The sequence below is a fragment of the Diabrotica virgifera genome, chromosome 7 (genome assembly GCF_917563875.1).
Source record: "Diabrotica virgifera virgifera chromosome 7, PGI_DIABVI_V3a".
NCBI classification, from domain to species: Eukaryota; Metazoa; Arthropoda; class Insecta; order Coleoptera; family Chrysomelidae; genus Diabrotica; species Diabrotica virgifera.
The window spans coordinates 52738438-52752967 of record NC_065449.1 but is presented as its reverse complement, the minus strand read 5'-3'; the positions used below and the strand labels follow the sequence as shown (position 1 = coordinate 52752967).

The 14530-nt window shown below is 28.5% G+C and overlaps 1 protein-coding gene across 2 annotated transcripts in view; it reads right to left on the bottom strand.

Annotated features, from left to right (window-relative positions):
- LOC114334432 (transcription factor collier) overlaps positions 1–13093 on the bottom strand; it is a 511411-nt gene extending 498318 nt beyond the window's left edge. For both annotated transcript variants that reach the window (XM_050656378.1, XM_050656379.1), the window contains exon 1: positions 12833–13093. The gene's annotated coding sequence lies outside the window, so the exon portion shown is untranslated. The remainder of the gene's footprint in view (positions 1–12832) is intronic.
- Positions 13094–14530: the final 1437 nt, after the last annotated feature.

Below are 14530 nucleotides of genomic sequence, written 5' to 3'. Positions count from 1 at the left end.
TAAATTTGATATTTGATGATTGCATCTTAGATTATATACGATGCAGAGTATTTTATAAAGAATAACTTTTTTTCGTAAAACCCCTCTATATTTATCAATCAACGGTAAAACTGATAATAAAAAGTTATCAATAGGTTCCAAGTTACGCAGACATACTGTATAAGAGCTAAAAAAAAATTTTTTGCTAAACATTTATTATTGTTGAAGTTTTACAGAAAAAAGTTTTGATCACTTTATATAAATATTTTTTTAGCTGGTAATTTTCGGTTTTTGTATTACGTTTTTGTTATCTTTCTTAATTTTCTCAAAAAGAAATAGTCTATTTAATTTCAAAAGTAAAATAATTTAGTGCATTTTAAATATTACATCCCAAGCTTTAAAATAGCACTTATAAAACTGTAATAGATTAGTTCAAACTTGAGTAATACCGTCGTAAAGTGGTAATAATTCTATAAAACTACGAAGATTTCAAAAATTACATTTTTTAAGACGTCATATCATTTGAATGAAATTTTTGAGATTTTTTTTTGAATAAAACATCATTTAGTACGATGCTTGAAAGGTAAGTTGTGCAAAATTGAGGGTTTTATAAGAAAAATTGTATTAGTTACACATTTTTAAATCATTTTTAAACAAAATTCATGTAAGGTTCAATTTCCGCCCCCACCGTACTTATGCCCATATATTTAATTTCTTTTTATTATAACCATAAGATAGCTTAATTATTATTCTTTTAGGTTCAATTTGTAAAATTTCCTTTGATCCATTAGTTAAAGAATGACATTAAAATAACTCCGTGCACTTCGCCGTACGCTAGTTTACAGTGCTCAATGTTTGTGAGAAGGGTGACTTTAGCGTTATAAATAAAAAATTATAGAAGATACAGATTTAATTTTAGAAAATTCTTTATATAAGGTTTTTTTTTTTTGTAAAATTTTCTGAATTTTTCAGTGGTCAAGTCAGTTTTGTTCTAAAATTTATATTTTCGGAGTTATTTAAAAAAACATCAAATTTCGTAGTTCATTTGTTTATTAAAAAATGAAGCACCCACTTCTCGAGTAGAACTTTTTGATATGTTGTTTATTAAACATTTCTTAATGAAATTACAAAAAGTTCTATCTTGTTTGATTTTTTCCGAAGTGAAAATCTATATGCACTCCCCTATTCTAATGTTTTTATTTGAATGGGTCCGCCAAATAACGTTGTAAGCGCCACATCACTCATTTTTAAGAAATAGAATAAAAAGTTTTAAAATTATAACAATGGCAACCTTATACATTTTAAGGGTTAGTAATAAAGTTTGTAAATAGAAACTACACACTGTATTACTCACCCTTAAAATGTATAAACTCACCATTATCACAATTTTAAAACTTTTTCTTCGACTTCTCAAAAACGAACAGTGTGGCGCTTATAACGTTATTCGGTGGACCCATTCTTTCTTTACATTGAATATTAATTTGTTTTGTTGTATAATCCACTTCCGCAACTATTATGTGATATATTTGATTTAAAATGAATTCAAGAATTTTTTGTAATTGGGCAACAATGTCAACTTAGATCTCTGACGTAGAGAATGGCGTGCAACGGTATCTATATTGTACGGACTGTATGTGTATGTGTTTTTACTATATTTAGTGAACAAGTATTATAGTGATATTAAAAAAATAATAACAGTAGCAATCATTAATGTATTTGGGTTGAAAGTTACTCTACCCTAGATATAAAAGACGGAAAATATCAAATATGTAGTTGTAAAAATCAAATGGGAATAAGTTAATATTTTTAGTGGTGGGAGGCAAACTTCAATATATCTATTGCTGATAGAATGTAATTTTAGATTGAAATAGAATTTATATTGAAATAATAAGGAAGATAATAAGGCCACGTATGTTTAAGAACATCCAGGACTGGAAAAACTTTAAGAGGATGGGTACGTAGTTTCTGCTCCAATGCTATTTAAATGGGATTAATTTTTTTTCGAATCCTGAGAAAACTAATAAGTATTTTTAAAAAATTTAAACGCAGAATGAAAGATTACGTTATTACCGAGGGCCGAAAGTCCCTGAGAAATTCTATAATGTTTATTTTAATAAGTTACAGGGTTGAAAACTAATAGAAAATTTAGTGTGATTTTTAATTTAAAATATCTCATTCAAAATAAACTTTTTATTTATTCTAAGGGACTTTCGGCCCTCGATAATAAAATATAGCCTTTCATTCTGCGTTTAAGTTTTTCAAAAATATTTTAAGTATTGGTTTTTTTAGGATTCGAGAAAAATGAACACAATGTCGGTGGTAATATTTTCCAAATCTATCTTTGTCATACAACGCACTTAGTCGAATAGAATATTGTCAGCATATTGTCAGTCAGACAGTGACAATTTTAAATATTTGACATGGCATCGGGAACATTTTGAGTTGTTGATTAAATAATATGGATAGTGTATTTGATAAGTAATTGATTTAAGACGTGAACTTAATAAAAAGTTATTTACTGTTTATTATTTATGGAAGATGCAAGCAGAGAATAGACCAGGATATATTCAGTGATCCAAGTATTTTGTTGTTAAAGATGTTCAAAATTGTAAGCGTTTCATAGTAACAATATAATAATATGATTATTAAAAAATCACTTTATCAATTTTCCTCTTTTCTCGATTGATTATTAGTTTTTGTTGTACAGTAGATAAATTATTACAATCACTGAATACATGGCAAGTAAAAAATTTATAATATTAATTAACTGAATTAATAATTAAGGCAATTAATTATACAAGTAACAGTTATCCAAAAACATTCAAAAGCCATCTTTAAAGTTAATGATGACATTGTCAAGTAAAGTTTACATATCCATACCAGTGAGAATTTTACTACACGTAATTTGCCATGTAAAGGCAGAAAAAGTAGGGATAGCCGTAAAATATTTGCGAATTATGTACCGATGGCCTTAATGTGTAAGTACCTAATACTTATGTGTATGGTTTGTTCAACAGTAAATGGTTTGAGTTCGATTAGTGCGGTCGTAAATATTATTAAATTTATCTGACCTGGCCCATTGTTAAGACCCACCCGGAGCGATAAGCCACCGAGGTAGACAGAGTTGATCTTTTGCAATTAACACTGACTAGACGGTACTCCCATAATAAAGCCTAAAATAAATTTTACCTGAAACCGGGCCTTTTATACTATTATCGGTTAATCCGGGCTGTTTATAGTGGTAACTAATTGAACTTAACCATTTACTGTTTAACATACCATACGTTTCTAAGATATACCCCATTCCACGAATATACGACTCTCTTGTATTATCGCGACAACGAATATTTTACTGTGCAAAAATATGAAGAACGAAAGTAAATTGCAAATTATATTGTTGTTTATTGGAGTAATTATTAGAGCAAAACACTTTCGCACTTCTTATGTTGCACACTAAAATATTCGTTGTCGCGATAATCCAAAACAGTCGTATATTCGTGGAATACACCATAGACATTAATTAAACTGTAAGTGATTATTGACTGAGCATTTTGTTAGAAGTTGTTAATTATAATATAAGTAGACCCAACAAAATAAATGAAAAATGAAAGACTTAGTTTAGCTAAAAAATACGGTATTATCTAAATGAGTATGGACGAGACTAGTAGTAACTTGAAGAGACTGAGAGTTTCAGAGGTCTGGCAACAAAATATCAGAGAATGTGTACAGGCGCGGATACAGTGGGGGTCAACGGGTCCATGGACCCCCCTATTGTATTTAGTCTATAAGTATTTTTTTATTATTTATTATTTTTTCTGTCAACTCTAAACTTTAAGCCATCAGTAGAACACTAAATTACACGACAACTGCTTCCAAAGAATTGAAAGAAGCCATAAAACCTAATAAAACTCCATCCTCTGAAAAATAAACTGCAGGCGCATTTGTTTGGGTACGAATGGAACCATAAACAACGGAAATATTTTTCTCAGTTCAAAGAATAACAAAAATAATATTTTTAAAATGCAAATACATTACACAGTGTATAAACCTTATCTCATGAAAAGTCACGTTTCAAATTTGCGATACAATAAAGATATAAAAATTTGAATTTTACTAGATAATCCAGGTGTACCTACCCATTGGTGGTAGAAAGGTTAATCTTTACACCTACAGTTGGTAAAGAGCGATCAGTGAGATTAATAGTCGTGTGATACCGTAGGTATGTGGGATTATATAGTGTATTTTATCCTTAGAGTAAGTGTGAGTCGCTATATCTGGACAATATAATATTTCAGGTAAGTCTGCCCCCGCCCCCTATTAAGAATTTCTTGATCCGCGCCTGAATGTGTGGTTAAAAAGTGAGAATGGGGTATGTAAGGTAAATGGTTAATAACTTAGAAAATATTATGGGCCTTTATGCTCAAAAGTATCTGGTACGAGGGAAATAATAATGTGTACGTTTTTGAATTTTTAACTTAATAACATAATTAAGTCTCTCATTTAAAATTATTTATTTGTAGTCTGAAGTTTGTAGAAATGGCATATTATTTGTGAACACCATGTAGGTATTTAGAGATTCGATTTTGATATAAATTGCTGAAATAACGTTACCTCCTCGTGTGCAGAGGTTTTATAAAGCATTATGATTGTAAATGGATAGGATAGTAACTTTGAAAAGATTGTCTGTATCTGCCAAAATTTTCGAAAAAAACGAATATTTCAAAAAATATGAACTTTTGACCTATGATATCTCATACGAATTTTATGTAGGTACAATTTTACGCAGAATCTAAAAATGCAATTTACAGGGTATTCTATTTAAAATAACAAAGTTGTAGTTTACTTCCGGTATAACCGGAAACGGCATTTCTGTAAAAATATTTTCTTTAGATTCGTCACAACTTGTAATCGCCATAAACCAATTTTCGTAAATAATATTGTGTAAATAATTGCCGATGTTATAGACAGTGTAAACTCGTTGTGAAACACCTTGTATAAAACGACATACAACTTAATTGATATAAGTATTCAAGATAATTTTCGTTTACATCACACACATCTTCGCTAACTTTATTGTTTTTCTAAGATGGACTTCACATATTATAATATCATATATACATAATATATTTAGCAGGTGTCTCTTTTATTCGATTTCATTAGATATAACGCTTCTGAAGCTAATGGTGTAATTGGTATTTTACAGAGTTGTCGCTTAAACAAATATATATTATCTTCCGAGGTGTAGGTACTAGTATACAAAACATAATTTGTAGATGTTATATTCCACAGATATTTTTTATTACACTATGTAACGTTACAACGTTCCATCTCCTTTTTATAATTTCTTGTATTGCGTTTTTTGGTTAAAGATCAATTTAATATTAATAAAAATACACAAATAGAAGAGAAAAGGAAAGGGCATAAAATAGAAATTGAAGGAACAAATATATAATAATTTTACTAAGGAGTAATAATGGAAGAAACGCAGGATCTCTAGAAGCAGAAATCAATAACATTGTGAAGAAAACGCTACAACTGTATCATACAGTAAACAGAAAATTTATCTGCAGAAAACAAATATCACACAATACAAAAATGAAAGTTCTGAAAGCAAAAATATAGATTTGTTCTGATTCTGGAAGCGAATTAGGGGTATTAATGGAATAGCAAAAGAGCACGTTACAGGCTCTGGATGTGATGTTTTTAAGAAGGGTTTAATATTCTACCACAATGAACAGAACAAGGAACACATGTATAAACAACGAACTGAGAATACAATCTACATTGGAGATCATAGAACAGAGACAGTAGAGTTGGTGGGGTCATTTATACCAGATGAAAGATATCATACCAATGGGAAGAGTGTCGCAAAATATTTAAAAATAAAAAAGAGGCAGAACAAGACCAAGACAGACATGGGATGAAGTAATCGTAAAGATATTGGAGAGAAGAGAAGTGACAAGGACAGACGCAGTGATGTTGAGTGAACACCGCAACGAATTTTTGATTAATAGTAAATTATTCATATACCGCAAAAGTAAATCAATATAATGGTAGACAAGGGCTTTGATTATATAATATATATTGTCAATTTTACCTCTTTACTCTAATGATTATTATCAGATGTGAGATAATATCTCAGAATACATTTCTTCATTTACATAATTTGTAAATTTGCGCTATTATCTAATTATGCAGCCAAAATATACAGGTGACGTTTTTACTGTTTTACTTATAATATTATACAGGATTATGATAATACGAATTAATTTGATATTTGTTGATACTGACAAAGAGATGAAAAGTAGGTACATACATATTTAAGCAGATGCAAATTTTTATGTTCCATTTAATTCATCAGCAAAGTGTGTTTTGATGAGCTTAAATTGGATCTATAAAACACGATTAGAAGCTGTCAATGGAGACACAATTCCAGAAATTTTGACATCCAGATGTTACAAAATAATTATTGCTATATATCAGATTCAGAGCTGGATAAACGGGCCGGCCAGCTGGGCAACTTTTGAGGGTGCCTTAATAGTTATTTTCCTAACAAGTGCAGAAAGTCATACTTTTCCGAACGCGACTGAAGTTTGCCGAACGACGCGAAGCGGGAGATCGGCAAGCAGTCGAGTGCGGAAAAGAGACTTTCTGCAAGCGTTAGGAACAATATTTTTTCTATTAGTTTTTAAAAAATTACCAATTTTAATCAATTAATTTAATAATTATGAAAATACATGGACAAATTAATTCTTTGACAAGGTTGTCAAAACCAAAGTTTCAGCGTAATTGGTTAACATGACGACGATCTTGGTTTCCATGACGACGATTCAAAACCACTGTTTGTTATTGTCTACTGATTTGACTTTCGAATATTATGTCAAAATTATTTTATTTCATCGAATTTTCGCGTTAATTTCATTAAAACATGAACACAATAAGATATATTTGAAATAAATTAGTAAATAGTATCGAAATATTAGTTTATTGCATGCATTATAATTACTTTAAGGCCATATTAACATATCTAAATTAACACGCGTGCGGAAAAGTAAAACGCGTGCGGAAAAGTAAAACGCGTGCGGAAAAGTAACACGCGTGCGGAAAAGTAAAACTTTCTAAACTAAAATGAGTGCGCGAAAGTACACCGAGAGAACAATTTCTTTTCTCCTAAAACACCGATTTCTTTGAGCAATATTTCTTAAAAGTTAACATATCCTATTAACTTAAACATACCGGTTCACATATAAAGAAACGAGTTTTTTAAACATAACTCAATAATTTCTTACAGATAATTTCTTCAATACTAAGAAATGCATTAATGGTTACATTTAATTTTCTTATCCTAAAGTTTTTATTTCTTAAATTGAAAACTACAAATATTTTGCAGTATAATAAATATAATGTTAAGTTAATCCATATTTATATTTGTGAACAAGAAATTTTCTTGCAATCAAATAAATATTTTAAACCACAAGAAATAATCCTTCAGAAATACCCTCTGTAGTAAATGTGGTTATCAAATGAAAACTTTGTCATTAATGCCGAAATGTTACTTGCAAAGACATTTTCTTCCACAAAAGAATTGCGCAGATTAACTATTTATGATTTAGTCGTCAGTGTTTGTCAAGATGGCGTGATATGTTTATGTTCATATAGATGGATGTTGGATTTATTGGTGTACTTTAAAAATTAACGGATATTTTGAAGGTACGTACATATATAGGTATTAAATAAAAGTAAATTGAGTAATTTAAGATGTAATAATAATATTGTTGCGTATCCGAATGGTTAAAAAAGTAACATAATAGTATCTTTATATGCTTTTTAGGTATAATGATGGACGACTCTGAAATAAAGGAGCTTATTATTCTAACTGGGAAATATGCCACAATTTAAAGCTGGGACAGAATGATATAATATATAGCTTCAGAACAATATTAAGAAAGGAGTTATTAACCCACTGCGGGGCCTTCCAGAAATGGTAGAACTTCATACATGTAAGTACCTTTTTAAAAATGTGTAGGTATACTTATGTATCAACTATAATAGGTTTCTTGAATGTATCGTCATCTATAAAAATATACAATACAACGCTATATCAAACATGGCGGGTGCAACGCTGAGGATCTTTATGTTAATTTATTTGAGATAAAGAAATCAGTTAGTCTAAAAGAAATATATGTTTATGGTTAAGAAATGTTATTGCCGAAAACCGTGAATTAGTTAATATGTATTAAATGACTTAGATGTAAACTAATAATACTTTCCCGTAATAAAATTCCTTAATGATTAGGTATGTTGTCTCTTTTAGATTATAAAAATTAAGAAAATTACATATTATTATGTCTGCTTCGATGTTTTACATTGATTGTATTTTCCCTCTTGTTTTAGCTAAACAATGTTTATTGTGTGACTTAATATTATACAGATAAATAATTAATATTTCATTAACAAAAAGAAAAAATAAACAAATATGTGTAGGTTAAATAATGCCATGTTTGAACTAAATATGATTGATTATTATTAGTAGTTCTTATGTGGGGCCGTGTATTTGTTTTTTTTTTGTATTTCCTAAGTTTGTCAAAATAAATATCTATATCTTTATAAAAAAAATTTTTTTAAAGTAAGTTTACTCTTTTTTCTACATAACGATTTTGTTTTAGTGAATTGCTGATATACAAACAAAGTGCTATTAACAAAAGAAGGAAAATTTGAGGAAGTTGGATTTGCCTCTCCATCCTTTTATTGTTGTGTAGAAGCCAGTGGTTTAAGAGTGGAGAAAATATTTGTATGTAATAATAACGTTTTATATCTTATTTTATTAATAAATACTGATTTTACCTTAACACAATGATTTATTTCGCCGTATGTAATATCACTTTATTTTCAAGAAATATTAACTTAACTCTAAATATACGTTTATATCTGCGAAATATATTTCTTAACATTAAATAAATTAATTATTAATAGTAAAATAATAATATTCCTTACTAAGAAATATTATTGCTCAAAAAGAATAGTTTTCTAATGTGTAGAAAATATATTTTTATGACTAATAAAATTAATTAACATCAAGTGTAATTTCTTTCTGATAAATGGGTTTGAAATTTGCCAGAAAGTGATAGTTCAATCATGTTTAAGATATATTTCTTTGGCTATAGTAGAATTTATTTGAAATATTTTAGAAAATTATATCTTACATACAAAGATATATTTCTTAGGCAATATGCCAAGTCGATCTTTCTTAAATATTAATAAAGTTTCTTTATGTCAAGAATTTTTTTCTCTCGGTGTAGACATTTTTGCACGCTCGTAGAAAAAATATATGTTTTAAATTTTATAGTAAAGTAAAATTGATCAGTTTTCATGAGACATGGATTGAATAATAATTGTAAATTCTAATATTATTGAAAATAAAACTATTTTTATAATAGAAATTTATATCTAATAAATAAAAAAAAATATTAACAAACACAAAAATTTACTAGTAAAAATGAAACTTTTTTTTCATTTGTGGTTAATAGGCTATGATATACTAAATACCTACTGCCGCCTGTTATACGGCTTAATGGTTAAATTATTTTGTCTTTCTGTAAACTTTGCATTAACAACACTTGCCGTGTTTACCTACTACTTTAAAATGAAATATAAAAAATAAAAACAGTTTTGTTACGTGTTAGATAGGTAGTTGTCGAATTAATTAATTCTTATAATTTTTATGTTATATAGGTATACATTTCAGTAAGTAGGGATCCAATTAATAAATAATTTAAATTAACAATAAAATTTATAGTAAAAAATCATAATATGTATTAATATAATTTTAAGCTAAAAGGGCTATTATAATTCTTACAAAAAAATATTTAAGGATCAAAATCGTAAAAGGAAACAACAACGAGAAGAAGAGTTGAAAAAAGACAAAAAAATTAATAAGTCTCTTTTATTTTCAGCAAATAAAATTTTAAATTATAATGATCTGCATACTACATGGCAACTTGAATTAATTCTACGACAGAGAGCATACGTACTAGGTAGCCTTGCTTTTGTTTTTTTGATAACCAAAACAAGAAATTAACGACCTACATACAGTTATGCCAAATTTGTGGAACAGCTTTAATAATATTGTTAACAATTCCTACAACCGTTCCAGCTTATGAGAGTAGTTTCAGTAAATTGAAACGATTTCAGTAAATTGAAATAAGATCAACAATGATAAATGAAAAACCTTGGCAATTATTATGTCAATAGAAAATAAAGTTGCAAAAAATATACATATGACTGAAAACATACAGTTTTCACATTTAAAGACTAAAAAATACGCCTAAACCAAAAATGCGCTTGTTATGTTATGTCATATGTTTCATTACTTGTAAGGAAATAAAGTATTATTTTTTTAAATAAATAATTCAATACCCAATTATTTGCTGTGTAATTTTGATTTTTTGCATGTTTTTTTTAATTTGCAGTGAACTTGGATATTATTGTATGATAGGACGACAAATAAATGTTGTTTTTACCGGGGCGCTCAAACCCTAGAACCGGCTCTGGTCAGACTATCTTCATATTTTGCGTAGGTACCCTACAGAAAATAACTTAAGGCAAGTTTAACCACAAATTGTAATGAAAATTATTACATTTTACATTAGTTTTTGAGGTTTCCAATAAAGAAATCGGTTTCAAAAAATATAAATCAAGAATTTATAGATTGTCAGTCTTAAAATGTTTAAACTTTTAATTCTTAATTTATATTTTTTAATTTAATTGATAACATGCCACAGGAAAACAGTTAAAGAACCAATTTCACTGAAATATAAAGTATACTAAGTGTATAAAAAAATTAAGTATGTCAATATAAATTACCTAAATATATTTCAAAGTTTAAAAATTTCAATATAAAATAATTAAAAAATCTGAATAAAAGGTTTTTTTTTCTAAAGCGCTATGAAACAAAATTTTATAAATTAATGAAACGTGAAACAACCCAGTTGATGTGCTCAGACGGGCACCGTAAGAAACTAACAAACAATAAACGCAAATAAAACCAAAACTATTCTGAATAAATACGTATTTATGTAATTATTTTTTGTTCAAATAGGTAGGTTTAATCTTTTATCGTAGGTATTTTAATCTTTCTTTTTTATTTTTGCTTGTGAATAATAGCTGCTTATTTAATTATTAAGATTCGTCAATGTCAAATCATATGAGATTTTCAAAAGCATATAGATACCTATAACATACTATGAAGTACCTACCTATGCAAAGAAATGTAGAGTTTATCAATTTTATTTATCTGAATATAATTTTCAAATAAATTAAAAAAATGATATATTTATATTTGAAAATAAATTTTCCTACTTCAAATTTTAACAATATATTTTTTAATTTTTAAATCTAACAAGAAAAATCGAGATTACCTACTTTAAGAACGATTAAAAAAAAAGAAAATTCTAGGTGCAAATAGGTATTATTAAGTTGAATACATTAGGTTAGGTAATAAATAATTTAAAAAAAACGTATCGATTTTTGGGATTAATTGGAGAAATTAATATTGGAGAAACATAATAAGTAAGCAAACTTAGAATTATGTTAGGACGGCATTATTTATTGTTTCAGAGTTTTGTTTGAAATTGTAATCTTTATAATTTTTATTAGTTTTATATTTTTCGATACGATATTTTTCTTTGTTTTGGACATTATGGGAGCTTTACAGAACTGAATTGTTTTAGGGTGGCATTGTTTTATTATTTCAGTATTTTTATTTGATGTTTGTTAATTTTTAACTTTATTCTTAATTTGTATTAATTGTAAAATAATATTTCTCTTTGTTTTTGGGCATAATAGGAGCTCTCTCCTCTGCCCTTATTTGATTTATAATAATAATAATAATTATTATTAGGTATGAAATAATAAATTGTAAACAATAATAAAGATTTAATTTTAACAAAAAAAAAACTGTTTTAGAGAAAATTATGATGGCATTTGGATCTAAGAATATTATATTATATTATAACCTAGATGAATCTACCATAGGTACTATTTGTAGTATACATACCTAGGTATAGATTATACTTTAAAATTTAAGTAAAAAAAAATTTTTAGAAGATATTTATAAAAAAAATTAATTTAAGATCATTTTATAAACGTCGGTAAGTTTTAAAAATACTAATATTTTCTAAATTAAAGAATAATAATATGCACTGTCCAATTTGTTGACTGTCTAAAACTAAGTTTTTAAAGAAAATATATTAGGTATTGGATATAAGTAAGCAAAAATGCGAAATATAGGTTAATTTTTATAATAATAAGTGAATTATGTACTTAACAAGCAATTAAAAAAGTGTTTTTAGAAAAGCCCAATATTTTTTTAAAATATGGGTTGCTTATAAAACAAAAGCAGGTATTTACATTAATTACCAAAATATTTTTTTATCAATAGATAAAAAGTAGGAACATAAGAATACCTATTAATTTTATAGGTATATTAGGTATTGAATAAGAAAATATCTGGGTTATAAATCACACAATATAAAGCTTTAATTACAGGTGCATACCTATAGCATCTACATAACCAATCATAGAAGGAGTAACAAACAACCTGTTAGATTATAATATTGTTTTATTTTATTTAATGTGTTACACAGTCTAACAAATTATCAAAAGTAAATAAGTGGAAGATACATTATTGGAAAACAATATTTCAGTATTATTTTTTGTTATTTTTTTAAAAAGAAATCTGATATTATTGTTGTATTTAACGCTGTATTGTAGATAAATTTGTTTAGGAGGTATAAATTGGTGTATTGGGACGGAATAATCAACATAAATTCGATAATTCATCGTAATGACCCACCTGGGTAGAGTTTCCGTCCCCACGCGGCTGCCACAGGGTCCAGTTCGTGAGCCGTTAGGGAAAGTGCAGGCCAAGGAGACGCCGTCGGGTAACCGCGCTCCACAGGATGTCCCTCGTCCGACCTCGTCTTGACAGTTTTCCAAGACGCTTCACGAAGTCCTGCCTTAACGGCCACTCACTCCTTAAGTCTTAAAAACTCACCCGCACACTTTGTACCAACGTTGTTTTGATATCTCGCGAGAGTTCCAGCACGGAGTAAGGTCAATTCGCGACTGGGACTGGTATTGATAAGCAGTGAGAATATTTCTGTACAGCGCCCTCCCTAGGGTGGAGCCACTTCTCTCGGGATTACTATAGACTTCGTCGGTTGAGGGTTGTGGGCGTGACTTAGGAGGCAACCCCATGAGGCCAAGCCAATCGCTCGGGACCGCGGGAGCGCGCCGTGGCCAATAGAGCGGCAGAGGTGCCGTGTAGGGATGGTGTTTCTAGTGGTGGTCTCTACTGGGAGATGTGAGAAACGTTTAGTTTAAATGAAGTGCAGCTATCGGTCGAGTGGTAGCAGGAACGTCGCAGTGGATTGTCGGTCTTGGCAACGTGTTCCTGTTGCCGCAGTTCGGATTCAGGATCATTGGGGAATGTTTTAATGTCGCTCGATTTACAATAGCGCTGAATACGTAATAAACTAATAAAAATTAATAATGTAATGTATTTCACCAGAATATATTCCATTAAAATTTTAGTTATACTTCATAAGAGATTAAAAATAATTTATTATAAAATATAGTAGGTACTAGGGAGAGTACAATATTATTTTGGTATTACATATTTAAAAATATTAAAAATTAAATAATATCTACACATTTCTGGTTAAGAAAATCCGCATTTTGTATGTTTTTGTTTTATTTTGTCAGTGTATGGTGGAGATTAATGGGGAGGAAGTAGACATTAGATCCACTCATAAAAATAAAAACGGTTATTTTACTGTTTTTAAATGATCGCGTTACCATAGACAGTAACAAAATTTGACATTTTTCGCAAAAATGGTGTTTTATCTTGTTTACTGGCACCAGATATTTTGCAATTTTATTGCTTTCGATAAGTTTCGCGTTTATTGTAATAAATTCAGATCGCTGTGTGTTATAGTCCACAGAAATAAGATTTTTCTCGTGACACATTCCCTTCCAGGCCAAAACCAATTTTTTTTAGTAGTATGGACATTTGGACATCTATATTAATAACCTATATGTTTCCTTCAGCCGATTTTGATGATATACATAGGTAGTTATAAACAAATGAAAATCAAAAAACCGCAAATTTTCGCTTTTTTCGTCTATTACTAAAAAGTGAAGCATTCTAAACAAATTATAGAATAAGAAACTTATAAATCGTATAAAAAACTTCAATATGGCGTTCGGTGAATATGTCTATTCTTATTTGTTGCTTAGAAAATTGCAAAATAAGTCACAGATTTTGAGATTTTATAAATGTTCGTAACTTATGTAAAAATTAAGTTAGAACCTATTTATTTATTACACGGAATGCTGAGACTTCTTGTGCTAAAATTATATTTTAAATTTCAAAGCAATTGGTCAAATAGTTTAAAAGTTATTTAATTTGTTTATCCCAAATTCATTTTTTTACAACACAAGTCAGAAAATTATGAGGTTACAGCATATAGTATTTATTGTTTTTGAGTTG